Below are 15047 nucleotides of genomic sequence, written 5' to 3'. Positions count from 1 at the left end.
ACACAAACACACTAGGACCGCCATTCTGCTGGTACCCAGGATTCTTGGCGTTTGTCAGCTGGGCAACAGGTCAAAGAAGCTGGGGACAGGACAGGAGGGTGAGGAGGTGGTCTTGCCCTCACTTTCACTGCCAAACCTCTCCCTCCACTAATCGCCTCATCAATTTCCAGGGCTAAGGACTGAAGTCTGACTTCTTCTTGCTACAGACTTCCGGCCTCTGCAGAAGGCAGAACCTTTGAGTGGAGGAGTTGGCTTTTTAAGACAGGAAGAGAAAAGAAGGCAGGAAAAACAGATTGCTGTCACTGCACCTTATCCTGTCACCCTCGTTTGGCAGCTGGCTCTCTCAGCAGTGGTTGGGGAGAAGTTGTAGTAGTTGTCTTTGGAGTTCTGGGGGCCACTGTGGAAACCAGGTAAGAAGAGCGGGATGGATGTACCAGGTAAGAACACAACCCAGCTCTAGGGAGATGGAGCAGTCTGTACAGTGCTCACCTGCACTTCAGCACGGTAACCTGAATTTAGCCTCCAGCATGTACTTAAAACCAGGGCGTGCTGAGCACTGGTGGTGCACACCTTTAATCCCAGCACTTGTGAGACAGAGGCAGGAGGATCTCTGTGAGTTCGAGAACAGGCTTCAAAGCTGCAGAGAAACCCTGTCTTGAAAAACTAAAGCAAAATAACAACAACAAACAAAAAACAAAACCAGAGCATAACCCAGACATGTTGGGGTGTGAGTCTAAGCTCAGCTCAGTGCTAGGGAGGCCGAATCAGGCCTATCCCTGGAGCATCGTGGTCAGACAGCCCAGTTTACCTACTGAGCTCCAGGCCAATGAGAGACTTCATCTCAGACAGACAGACAAAAGGAAGACACCTAAGGAATAGCATCCAAGGTTAGCCTAAACACACACATACACACACACACACAAACACTCACATAGGTACATACATACATGGACGTACACACAGGCACACACATATAGGTACACATACATGCACACACATACATACACACACGCACATGCACACACAGACACACACACAGGTACACACATCTAGGTATACACATAGAAGCACACATGCAGGCACACACATGTGCACACACACAGAGGCACACATATACAGACACACACACACACACACACACACACACAGAAGACTGCAAATCCCATCTGAGAGTGAGATAATTTCTTTATGGCCCAGCTGGGTTCCCAGAGCTTTGGCCCAGAGGGAGCCTTGCCTCCACACACAGGTGTAGGACGGAGATTTAACCAGCTAGGTTTGCTATGGTCAACGGCATGAAAGGAGAATGGCGTGTGGAGGACCACAGGTGTAATTAATTACAACACGGGCTAGAGGAAGAAAGGAATTCACAAGTAAATTGTAATTTTATGTCGTGAACTAATTGGAAGCTTAAAACGGCAACGGAGATTTCTTATGAGCCTTGGAGAGAGGCCACAGCCTTCTCCGGGGTGGCTGAACTCAATTACCAGGTGCGGCTAGAGCAGGATGGGTTTTAGACAGGACTTATACTCATCATGTTGGACACCAGAAGCAGCTCCATTTATCTAAAGGCCTCAGCACGCCCCTCAAGCTGAAAGATAATTTGTCTTATTGAAGATATAGTGGAATCTTAATACATCTGAAGGCATGTGGGTGTGATGTTTAAAAAATGTGTCCGTTCTCGGGAGTTTGGGTTTGACAGAGTGTGCAGCTATTTCGTGAGTGGCCTCTTGGTGGCTTAGCAGCAAACTGCTACCATGCTCTTAAAGGTACCTTTAAAAGCTAAACTCTAACATGGTAAAGCTTTAGGAAGTAGGGGAAAGACTAAAAGGCCCTCAAAGCCTCATCATTGGATCCCCACTTCCTGGTAGAGAGCGTGGTATGTAGTTGTGACTCAATGATAAATGAAGGTTTAAGTAGATTTAGTCTTTGTTAATGACACATGACAGGATAAAAAAAATTAAAACAGCAGAATCATTGGGACAAAAGTAGTTGTTGATATGGGGGGTTGACTAAATAAATTATAAGAGAACTATATATGAATTTGATGACATGAGCAATGAGGTTTTGGAAGACTGTTAAACTCAGGTATTTATAGAACATGCGATGTTCTTTGAGGAAGCTGTGAATCTTGGTGCACATATGTTAACATATGTATGTATGTATTTGAGGCATAGGGCAGAGGTTTGACAGAAGTAGACCTCAAAGCTCTCAGTAACGGTGTCTGCCTGTTGAGCTGCTTTTCACTTCCCTTGATCTTAATGTCTATATCCTACCCATGTTCTGCTTGTGTTTTTATGCTCAAAATGAAATCCCTAGATGGGACTGTAAATGAAGACAAAAGCTCGGGCTGGGTAAGGCATTTCAAAGCCTGTTCTCACAGATTATAAAAGATGGGAGGGTCATTTTTAACCCCAGGGTTAAGGGAGAAAGTTGTCCTCTGGAGCTTAGGGCCCAAAAGGAATCTTTTTCTGTCTCAATGCTAAAAGCACCTCCTTGGGGGGGAAGAAAAACCTCCCTTGTCCCAGATGACTTGGGCTAGCCTGGCTCTTGCTCTATGAACATTGGTCGCCTGCTGTGTTTTTGGTTTTTCAATTGGTCAAATGTGCTACAAACACTCTATACAGGGGTGTCCTTAAGGAGTGATTTCCTCTCTGCCCCACTAAGGTAGACTTTGGAGTAAGGCCAGTCTCCAGTGTCCATCCAATGCAACAGTATGCACCTGACAGCATAGCCTGTCCAGTTCCTGTTGAAAAACCAGTCAAGCAACTGCTTTCTCATTGAGAAAGAACACAATTATTGTTAAGATTTCCCCCTAGGGGCTGGAGAGATGGCTCAGAGGTTAAGAGCATTGCCTGCTCTTCTAAAGGTCCTGAGTTCAATTCCCAGCAACCACATGGTGGCTTACAACCATCTGCTGTGAGGTCTGGTGCCCTCTTCTGGCCTGCAGGCGTCCACACAGACAGAATATTGTATACATAATAAATAAATAAATATTTTTAAAAAATTCTTAAAAAAAAAAAGATTTCCCCCTAGTGCTAATGATGTATTCTGGAGCTTTTTGTTTGTGTGTTTCATATGTGTATGCATGCATATATGTTCAAGTGTACATGTTGGAGGCCTGAGGTTGATGTTGGGCATCTTTATCCATCCCCACTTTACTTATTAAGACAAAGTCTCAGCCAAATCCAGAGTTCCTGAATTTGGTGAGTCTTCCATGGGAACCTACTGTCTATGCCTCCTGAGTTCCAGGATATAGGGTAGCCGCCATGCTCTCCCTGTCCCCTCCCACGCCAGCTTTTATATGCTACCAGGGGGTCTGAATCTGGCCCTCACACTTGCATGGTGTGTTAGTGTTGGTTGTGATATAACAACATTACCAAGCAACTTCTAGAAAAGTGAGTTTATTGGGTTTCAGTTCCAGGAGGTAAGGGAGGGCATGGCAGCAGGGACAGGAAGCTGAGAACTCACATTTTGAACAGCAAGGAGAAAGCAGAGAGAGCAAAAGTGAAGTGGTGTGGATCTTTAAACTCTCAATACCCACTCTGGTAATATGATTCCTCTGGTAAGGCTGTGCATCTTAAACCTCCCCAAAGAGTGCTACCAGCTGGGGGCTAAGTGTTCTGTGGGGGCATTTCTCTTTAAAGCACCCTGCAGAGCGAGCACTTTATCAAGCCTGGGTCAGCTCCCCAGCTCTCTGCTGATAGTTGTGAGGTGAGGATAAGGTCACAGAATTGTCGCTGGCAGGAGGTGAGGACTAGATTGGAACCTCCGACAGCAGAAGTCAGCAGAGAGGATGGGAGAGGAGCCTAAGTTTATTTATACTCACCCTTCAGGTCATGCTGACCTGCAATGGGAACTGGGTGAAAACCATCTTTTGGTCCCATCTCTCTGACCCCGCCCCCCGAAGCATATAAATCATGGACCTTTCCTGATGGATGCCCTGACTCAGCAGGCCTGCTCGAGGCCTGAGAGCCTGCAATTGAGGCCAGCTTTTTGCTCCTCAGAGCATACACACCTTGGGAAGTGAGGCCCTTGAGAAGATGGAGAGATCACGGTGGGAATGACCTGGTGACGGGCCTTAGAGCAAAGGCCGGCCCGTCTGTTTCCAGACAGCAGCATTTGGAAAGCCTGTGGGACATGGGAGAAGCGATGAGGACGTTTAGTGGCGTCTGTCTGTATGGGGTGAATCTCAAAGAGCCCGGTTTTGATCTTGTACAAGAAGGGAGGCTTGGGAGGGTTTAGCTCCTCCTGTCCAGGTCTTCCTTCAACCTGGGGGTGATGTGCCTCACTTGTGCCTAAGACATTGGCAGATTTTATCAATGCAAAAATGGCTCCTTGCCAACCTTCTGGCCAGGCTAAAGGATGCCCTGCTCAGAAGTAGAAGGGCTTGCAGGGCCAGATCTCTAGCTGGAGTCAGGCTCCACATTGACCCTTCAGGGTGTTTATTCTAGCATCGCCCTTCGTGGGCATCGTTCAGACCTGGGAAATGAGGTGATCAATGAAGCTAATGCTTGCACAGTGTGTTCTGAGTGTGGCCGGACGTATGAACTCTCCCTCTCCAGCATCTGACACGACACCACATGCTTCTCTGGCCCTCCCTTCATCAGAAACATCCTATGGCATCCAAGAGGGTGACAGGTGGCCTGTCGCGTCAGAGACCTTTCCCCATTAGTCAGAGAAGGTGACTAGGTGCTCTTTCTGGGCTGCAAGGTTTACATAGGCATGTCTAACCTTTGCCATCACAAAAGGACATGGTTAGCCACAAAGTTCACACGTAAGAACCATGCAATTGAGTTACCAAAAAAAAAAAAGTTTAAAAAATTCTCAATATTATAAGCAATTTTATAATGTTGCGTTGGACTGGTGGGTTGAACTTGTATATCTTATTGCAAGACCCATTTCCTTCCCAGGACACCCCACATTTTATTGAGTAAATAAAGTCTTCAGGGGACACATCCATTTCGGAGATTTAATGGCCTCAGCAGAACCCTTTTCCGCCAACACTGCTTGAGTATTTCCACAGCAGGGAGCTGACCCAAGCAGACTTGGGCAGTAGCCTGTGGGATGTTTCTCATCTAGCACTGGAGAGAGCTAATAATGTTCTGGGGGATGTTTCTCATCTAGCACTGGAGAGAGCTAATAACGTTCTGGGTATGTATGGAAGAGTGTCTCCATTTGCTACAGGTTCCTCCTGGGCCTCATCTCAGAACATTTGGCTTTCCAAGGAAACATGGCCCAGTGCCCCGAACTCCTCTGCCCAATGTGATGCCCAACTCAGGGCAGATGCTTGATTAATAGAGGCACTCAAGGCCCACCAACCTCACCTGTGACAGCAGAGTTACAGAGGCGCTGAGAACATTGGAAGAGGCCATGAGCGAAGGAGGTTGCAGAAAATAACCGTGGAGAAAGAAATGTATGATGGGAAAGTGCCGTTTTGTTACCACAGTCCTCAGAAGTAGACCGAATAATAAATAATTATTATTCATTATTATTGAATAATAATGCCAACAACCGAAAACCGGAGCCACAAACTTTCCCTGTGGGGATGGAGTCCCAAGTAGGTGAGCCTCCCAAGGTGACTGTGGCAGATCTCCTCTTGAACCAGCAGAGGGCAATGCTGACTCCCGTAGACACCAAGGAGTGTTTGAGTCTGGCTTCTCAGTGGACGTGGCCTCAGTCAGCAAAGGAGCTTGCAGGGAGAAGAGTCTTCAGGGTTACTTGAGGAGGGACTTTCCCACAGGGAGCTTACTTGTGCCAACAACTTAAGAACAAGAAAAAAGAAACCAAACCAAAGAAACAGACAGACACCATAAACTCCTGGGCTGCCTCTGTCGCCAGTGATTCTGACTGGGAATTTTTATTATTATTATTTTATTACTTTAAAAAATACCAATCCAAATTCCCATCCCCCCCCCCATCTTCCTACTCCCTCCACACACCCTCCCACACCTCCCACTTCCAATCCTAAAAGAGGGCAAGGCACTCTTCCCTGTGGAAAGTCCAAGCCCCTCTCTACTACATCTAGGTTGAACAAGGTATACATCCAAAGAGAATAGGATCCCAAAAAGCCAGTACATGCAGTAGAGATAAATCCCAGCGCCAATATCATTGGCCCCTCAGTCTGCCCCAACTGTCAACCCCATTCAGAGGAACTAATTTGATCCCATGCTTGTTCACTCCTGATTGGAAAAATCTTGAGATTTTCAGCATTCCTTGGGTGACTCTAATTTTGAAAGGTTTAGGGTTTCACTCCCCTGGAAAAAAGATCAGAAGGCATGACCTTTAGTGAACTTTCCAGAAGCATCTAAGTCCTGGCATTCACAACCTCTTTCCTAGTGGTCCTCAGGGACAGGAGTAGTGACTTCTGGGTCTGTGACTGGACTGTCCTTCTGCCTATAGTAGGGCACGGTTGGTTCAAAAACCTCTCGTCAACATAGCACAGACCTAGGCGAGCATCTGATCCTGAGAGCGACAGCTGCCTGGATCATCTAACTCTGCTACGTGTGCGCGTTGATGACCTCATAGCACCAGCTGAGTGTGGCTCACTACCCACAGGCGCTTCTAACTCTGCCTCTTCCCTTTTCGTCTGCCCCAAGCCTTCCTCTACATTTTAGATGATTTCCTTGCTAGAATCTTGCTGCCCTGGGGCTAGCCTCAGACACAGGATTTCCAGGAGGACTTTAGAATTTTTCTGAACGTGACCTTGGATGGCTGTGGGGGGTGAGGGACAGAAGGAGGAGTTGTGAAGCTTTGTGGATGGGGCAGTCAACTTGTAATTAAAATGGACACACCTGTTTCGTTTCGTCTTGTTGGCCAGCTTCTACTCATAAGTCATGTAGGATCCTTTTGCGTGGAAATAAAACCAGCTGTTCTCTTGGCGACTGTGGCCGGAGCCTGGTACCAGTCATTATACCAAACAAACTCCAAATGCTCTTGGGTGAAGGGGACTGACTTGGCCCAGGACAGGTGCTCTATATGAGGTGGCATCAAACTGACTGCACTCCATTTTATCTGGGAAAGATGCAGGCGGAGTGGCACCAGAGGGCGGGTCTCCAAACTGGACTCCACGTTAAACGCACGTGGCGAGGCCCCTTTCTGAGCGCGCTGTACCACGCTGGGTCTAGAACAGAGAAGTCAGACCCCATGCATCTCATTGGTTTCCTCCATAATACCGGTGCCTGTGGGCTCTGTGTTTCTGCCTCACGGCTGAAGGATTTAACAGAACGATCGGATCTTCATCTTGACCTGTTCATCTAGATATCATGAGCACAGTTCTGGTCGTCGTCCCCCCCCCCATGTCTTGGTGCCCTGAAGTGAGCATTCAGTTTTACAGGATGAATACTGCACCTGGGAGGAAGGGGCAGTGTTAGGGGGCGGAGTCTAAATGACATTTTCCCATCCTCCTTCACAGCCTTGGTCTCTCTGCCTGGGATCCTGATCGCTGAACCTCCAACCTGTTCTGTGCCCCATGTGCTCAAATTGATAACCTACTTGAGTGGTGGGTTCCAGGATGAAGGTCTCTTCCATAGTTCTAATTTTAGCATGTATAGCCCAGACGCGAAAGAAAGAAGTTGTTAACTTCTTTCAATCAGCCCTTAAAGCGGGGGTTAGTGAAAGAAACACCTGCACCCAGCCGCCTGGGCCTCTCCAGGGAGCAAACATGCACCCACCAAGCCCATGTGGGCCTGACTTCAGGCTCGTCTGCTGGTGACTGCAGCAGACACCAACACCGGTGAACTTTGGATGACTTCAGAATCCCATCCCAGGTTAAACTTTAGCCAGCCGTCCAGGTAGCAACTCGATACACACTTTGTTAAAAGGATCCTGAAACCTAACACAGAGCCTCTGCAGACAGCGATAAGAGGATTGGGGTGGGAGAGGGACGGTGTGCAGGCGCGGACTCGGGTTGACATCAGGAGCACTCATCAGTAGGCGGATGGGGAGCAGGGTAGATTGCGCCCAGAAATGCCTGAAATTAAGTGGTGCACATGGAAGAAACCCACCTTGAACTCAGAAGCCCCGAATGAGCTCTGTGTGGTCTGGAGGAGGTCTCCATTTTATATGGACCTTGGGAATTCTGGCAAGTCCGTGCAGAAGGGACATGGTGTGAATGAGCCCCTAAGTGAGTCCAGCCCCCACTTTGATACTAATTACGTGGGTTAGTCAGCCTCTCTGGGTCTGCTTCCGCGAAACAGAAAGCTGTGCAGTAGAGTGCTTGAGAGTGGGTTTTAGATCTCAGATAGACTGGATCTCCAGTCTTAACTCAGCCACTTGCTAATGCTTTGATCCTGCGTGTTATTTTTCTCATTGTGACCCAGTGCATGACCCAAGTTAAGGGTTTGCTTTGTTCATGGTTTCAGGGCTCTCAGCCCATGACAGCTTGGCTTCATGCGTTTGTGTAGAGCATCCTGTGGGGAGGAGCCTGTGGTGGTGGCTCTTTTTCATGTGGGGGACAGCAAGAAGAGAAAATGTGTAGAGGGGGCAGGCCAGGGTGACCCACCAAGGACAAGTTTCCAGTGACTCGCTTCCTCTAATTACGCCTTAACTACCTTTCACACACCCTGATATGGTCATCAATCGTGTATCAATTCAGGAATGAATCCATCTTTAGATCAGAGCCCTCGGGACCAGCTGGCCTCTGGAGAGGGCCTCTCAGACATACCCAGAAGTGTGCTTGACTAACCCTCTAGGTGGGTCTGTTGCTTGAACCAATAAAACTGACAATCAAAATTACCCATTATTCTTGGGTAAATCCTCATAGTGCTAGATCGAAGGCATTGCAGGTAGGAGGGCTGTAAAGACAGAGCTGGGCTCCTAGTAAGTGAGAAACAAAAGATGCTTTGTGTTTGAGGATGACTGAGGTCAGCAAGCCAACCCCTCCCACCTCCACCCTCCATCCCCCACCCACCACCTTGGCATCGAGGACCAACTGGTAGAGAAAAAGAACCAAGTAACGAAATTTAATTAGGGTTTTGATTTTGTGTGATGTCAGACATTCAAGAGTCCCAGGGTTTGCTGGTAAAGGTGGATGGGAGACCTGAGTTAGAGCAATGGGCCAAGTGTCATTGTCCTGTTGCTCTCAGACCTGGGTCCAAATGTTCATTGCAGGAATCCTGGATATCACAGTACAGCAGACAGATACACCCAGCATGAGGGAGAGCAAGGGATGATGGTTCATCCCTTGCTAGCGGCTCAGAAGGGAGGGCCTGCCCTAGGGTTGGTAGCCAAAAGCTTGTATAGTTCTGACCTAGCCAGTGCATCTGCCTCTTTCTGTACTTCCTCTAGGCTGGGGAGGAACTGAGAACCCGGAGGTCAGCTGACGTGCTAGGACAAGGGAAGAAGCAGGGTTAGAGAGGGCTCCGCAATGGTCTATTCCAGGAGAGAGCACAGAGCACAGCACAGAGAGAGGTGTGGCATGAACCGAAGGTCTGCTACCTTCAGATTAACCTCCTCTGTGATTGGTGTTTGGTGTTGGAGCCTTTGGGAAGCTGGCAGGTCAGGGGGAGCGGAGTCCTTAGGAGGGAGGATGCTGTTTTAAGGAGAGGTAGGTAGGCAGGTTTATCTCCTTTTTCTCGGACGCCAGTGGCGGAACACCTGAAACTTTGAGTGTCAAGATGTCTAGTAATCCATACGAGTTAATGATCTCAGTAAAATGAAACAGGAGGTCTATGACCCCAAAAGGTCACCCAGGGCAAAGACCTCTCTCCAAGGTCTTTTTTACTGGCCCCCATCAGGACTTTGGGACTTTCTGGTCAAACTCTTCCCTGTTCTTTACCAACACACTCTACATTTCTGAGTAGGCCTTTGTGGGGGCAGGGAGGAAGAGCCGAGCCTGTGGCTGGGGTCTCAGCCAGGCAGGCCTGAGGGCTGGGTGAAGGTGGAACACCGAGTCTCTGGGGAAGAGATGATTTCTGAGAATGAGGCACGGGGAGCGGCTTTCTGTTCTGACGATAAAATAGACAAGCCAGCGGAAGAGTGGGTAATTAGAGATCTTCAAGGCTGCCTCTCCTTGTAACAGGAGACTGCTGCTTCTAGCCACCGCATGAGTGCTTTGGACCCCTAGGAGAAAGGGAAAAGCAGGAAGACACCCACAGGCCTGTGCGGGGATCGTTGGCACAAGACCTTGGCCTGGGCCATGAATCCCTTCCTACTGTTGATGCAAAGGGGGAGGTGTTGGGTGAGGAGGGGAGGCTGGGGTTTATTTAAGCAAGTCATTTCCACGTTTGTGGCCGGCTTCGAATTCCAGTGTCACTTCACAGATGACAAACCTGAAGTTCAAGAGATTGTCATCTGCCTTAGAAAGTACCCAAGCTATGATTCTGACACAGCTCTGGAAAACTAGACTCTTCCCCTTCAAGGTACCATGGCAGATGATGGCCACACTGTCCCCTATTCCATGTGTTCATTTGATATTCCTTCTATTGACGTGGTACCCGGAAGTCTGGATTTGTTTGTTTTGAGACAGTATCTACCTCCCTCTGTAGCCCTGGTCAACTTGAAACTCCCTATGTAGACCAGGCTGGGCTTCAAACTCCCAGAGATTTTCTTGCCTCTGCCTCCCAAGTGCTGGGACTAAAGGCGCTTGTCACCAGGTCTGAGACAAGAGTCTGCAGAATCGTCTAAGGTAACTGCTGCTCTGGGTGGCTTGTCGGCTACTGAGATCCTCTACACCACCTCCCTTTCCTCGCTTCCCGTCAATGCCTCAGGTCCTCTGGACAAACTTCTGCTCGCTCACGGCGATTCTTGCCTGTGGCTTTTGTGCAGGTCTTTCCCTCGGCCTTTGGAAGTTCTCTCTCCATATATGTACTTGACTTGGCTTACTTCTCTTATTTGGAGAGTCCTGTGTAGCTTGACAGGTCTGTTGAAGTGTTACTTCAAAATACATGCATGTGGTCACGTCCACATGATTCCAGCTCTTGTGTTGAGTCGTGTCCACTCTTCAAATCTTAGCTGAGATAAACTGTCTCTTATGTATCCCTCCCCAATTCCAATCCACACAGTTCAGATCTCTACTCAAGCTCCCCCTCCCCTGCCATCTCTTATGTTCTGTTTCTTTATAGTTGTAGTACCATAAAGATGCATATGTGTTGTTTTCATTGTGTGTCTCCCTCCAAGGGTTGCAAATCCTGCGATCTGGTGCCCAGAGGAGTACCTGGCATGTATTAGGTCGGCACCAGTGCGGATAATAAACATTTGCCAATCGTGATATTAGTCCTATTCTTAGAGCCCTGTCACACACACTGTGAAGCAACCTCAGCCTCTCTGCCCTTGACCTCAGAATTGCACAAGACAACCATTCATTACTGGCTGGAATTAGCAGGTGAAACAGGACCTGTTTGCCACATCTGACCTATACCGTGAATATGCTGTGTTCTTATTGTTGCAACCAGATCTGTGTGCAGATCTCTGATGCCAGAGACCGAGTCTGTTTCTGTCTTGGACACGTAGAAGTTCAAAAAGTTCTGGAGGAATTGATTTATAATGATATTTGTATCAAGAGTTTTTCAAAGAGAGCTGATCAACCAAGCCTTCAACAATGGGAGATGAGAAGCACACAGTCAACACCATGCTGGCAGAAGGGGTTTCTAGAAGTTACCTCCTGGAAAAATAGAGTGGCTGGGGAAGTCAGCTCTAGCCCCCAGAGCTCTGAGAGTATGGGCATTCAGGCTGAGCAGCTGTAGCATTCAAACACCAGCTGTGTTCTGTTTCTCTCAACCCTAGCACCTTGACCCGCAATCTGTACACACTGCAGGCAGAGCCAGTGGGTTTACACCGGGGCAGGCATTTTGCCCAGGCTTAGGAGAAGAAGGGCTTTGTTACCAGGTGTACCGGTGAGACTGTATCGTTGACCAGACACAAGTCAGAGTTACTTGGGAAGAGGGACCCTCAACGGAGAAATTGCCTCCATCCTATTGATGTGTAGGCATGTCTGTGGGGGAATTTGCCTTGATTGATGACTGAAGTGAGAGCCCAGCCCACTGTGGGCGGGGTTGTCCCTAGGCTGATGGTCCTGGTCTGGATAAGAAAGCAGGCTGAGCAAGCAGGAAAGCAGCGTTCCTCCATTGCTGTGTGTCATATCTCTCTCTCTCTCTCTCTCTCTCTGAGGGGCCCATCACCCAGCTCCCAAATAAATCACACATGAAGGTTTATTCTTAGTTATGAATGCCTGGCCTTAGTTTAGCTTGTTCTTGCCAATTTTTCTTATATTATATTATCCAGTCTACCTTTTGCCTCTGGGCTTTTATCTTTCCCTTCTGTAAATCTAACTTTCACTCTTACTCCGTGACTGTTGGGTACCTGGGTGGCTGGCCCCCGAGTCCTCCTCTCCTTGTTCTTTGGCTCCTTTTTCTCTCTCCTCCCAGATTTCCCCTTGTATTTATCCTCTCTGGCTGCCAGCCCCACCTATCCTTGCTCCTGCCTCGCTATTGGGCACTCAGCTCTTTATTAAAACCATCAGGCGTTTCAGACAGGCAAAGAATCACAGCTTCACGGCTAATCAAATGCAGCGTAGACAAAAGTCACACACCTGAAAATAACATTCCCCAACACTCTGTGGTCTCCAATTCAGTTCATACCTCCAGGTTTCTGCCTCAGGTTCTGGTCTTGGTTTCTCCTAATGTGGACTTGTAATCTTTAAGTCAAAGAAACCCTTTCTGTCTCAAGTTGCTTCCGGTCAGCCTGTTTTATCACAACAGCAGAAAGCAGGCTAGAAAACTAGGGAATCTAACGTAGAAGAAAAGAGATCTGGAGCTGCCTTAGATCGAGAAGACCCCGATCTCCTGTGTGGATTTCTGGTCATGATAGTCCCAGCCAAAGCATGTTCTCTTATTTGTCTTCTCCGAGGCTTGCTCCTTTCTGACGTTCCTAAGACTGGATCTCTCTCAGTCATTTCTGCCCATGAACCTGTTGTGATATTTTGTTTGTGTTCTGACAAATAAAGCTTGTCTGAAAATCTAGCCATTGGTTAACCATAGAGGTCTGGAGGTCTGGACAGACAAGAGACAGCAAGTGATGTGGCTGGGCAGAGAGAGGAAGTGATAAGCCGGGGTATAGACAGAAGCTGGGCCCTTTCGGTTCAAGGAATCAGAGAGGTAAGAGGTGACTATGGCTGGCCTTTACTTCTCTGGTATTTCCCTGATAACTGACTTCGGGTTTTTATTATTAAGACTAATTACAATCATGCACCAAGAACCTACATAGTTGAAGGATGATACCCAGAGAACCGAGAGGGGAGTTCCATCTCTAGACCAAGCCTGCCTTCCCACTGGTGACCGTGACACACTGAGAGCATCACTGTACCTGTCACTCAGGAAATACTAAGACTTAGAAAAAGTAAATAACTCTTCACTAGAAGGCACTCGGCTGCCTTTTCTCTCTCCACCAGGCAATTGCAGGAAGCCCCCATCAACATAGCTATCCTATCCTGATCAAAATATTTGAGGGAAACCAGAAAAACCCATCCCGGCAGAGATGCCTCACGCTGCAAGCCGCTACCTGCTCAGGGTTTGAGCAGCTGGAAGAATTCTCTGCTATTTATGAAAACCTGGAGCTGAATAAAGATTCTAGTTATAAGCTCTGAGCAATGGCTACTTTATTTCTTTAGCAGTAACAAGTTAAAATAAGAACGAGACAGTGAACAGTGGCCATTGGTTGGTACTGAAACATTTTTTTTTAATCTGGGAGGAGTTAGCAGGAGGGGTGGGAGGTGGAGAAAAATGATAAAGACACACTGTGTGGGATTCCCAAAGAATTAATAAAACTATCTGAAGAAAGAAGTACAATTTAAATTTTATCCTCCCTTGCTGAAATGGGGTCTTACTACATAGCTTTAGTTGGCTTCAAACTCTTGATAATCCTGCAGCCCCGGTCCTCTGCGTGCGTGTGCCACCCAGATCCACTAAAACACAAATTTTGAAGCTCACCCCAAAGCTTTAGCTTCTTGTGGTCCTCTGGATTAGTTCTGTTTATGTGTCGGAGAGGGTGGCAAGGTAAGGGAGGCTTAAAATTACTACTCTGGACATTTTCAGAAACTGTCATTGACTTACAAGACAATGAGTGGCAGAAATTTGCCTAGGTTAATGTGATTCATTATGGTAAGTTTTTACACGGGTTAGAGCAAAGCTAAAGGTGCCTTTTTAGATGTCCTATGTATGTTTGGGCCTGGGGGATAACTGTTTGAGGACTTATATTTTGATGTTCCTCAAATTGACCTGAGAGGTTTATTTGTTTTATTTTTTTATTTTCCCCTGAACCCCATGGTATAATTGGTAAAAAAAAAAAAAAAAAGTTGCAATTGCACAGATGTATGATGTGCAAGATAATGTTTTGATACGTGTGTGTCTTGTGAATGGATTAAAAACTGGGGAATCCTTCAAAGCCATGAAACCAGCATCCAAGGGATTATGGGAAAGTAGTCTTCTTGGTTTCTTGTCTTTCATGAGGGTTAGATTACCAAAAAAAAAAAAGCAAGGCCAGACAAGACCAAATAACTCATCCTCATAATTCATAATATGCACTGTCAGGAAAACCTATTTAAACTTCTCAGGTGGCAGGAAGCTAAACCTAGTTTCTCCTCTTGCTGGCCAGAGGACAGCCTGTCGCCTGGCTGGGTCAGAATCTGTCAGCGTCTGCTGAATCATGTTGACTTGGAGCAGTGGGAGGCCAGGACTTTCATCATCAACGCCGGCATTTCTATGCAAGTCCATCTGCTCTGCAGGCTGTGATTAGTTATGTCTGGAGAGGGACTTGGAATTCTTTCTTTTTTTCTTTTTTTTTGACGAGTTTGAATGTGGAGTTTATTGAGATAAAGGAATGGGAAGAAAGAATAGGAAAGACAAAGAGACAGAAAGACAGAAAGAGAAAGGGTTGGAGGAGAGGGAGAGAGTCAAAAGGCTGCCTCCTCAGAGAGAATGGCAGAAAGGAAGCGGGACTTGGAATTCTTATCCTTGCTTGGATTTTCATCCTAAGGCAGGGGAGGGGGGAAATGGGGGAAAATGTTCACTGTAGGAGTGGATCAGGGTAGGGGAAGTGTGTGTGTGTGTGTGTGT

This window comes from Microtus ochrogaster, linkage group LG2, assembly GCF_000317375.1.
Source record: "Microtus ochrogaster isolate Prairie Vole_2 linkage group LG2, MicOch1.0, whole genome shotgun sequence".
In the NCBI taxonomy this organism is placed as follows: Eukaryota; Metazoa; Chordata; class Mammalia; order Rodentia; family Cricetidae; genus Microtus; species Microtus ochrogaster.
Note: the sequence above shows the minus strand (reverse complement) of the source record.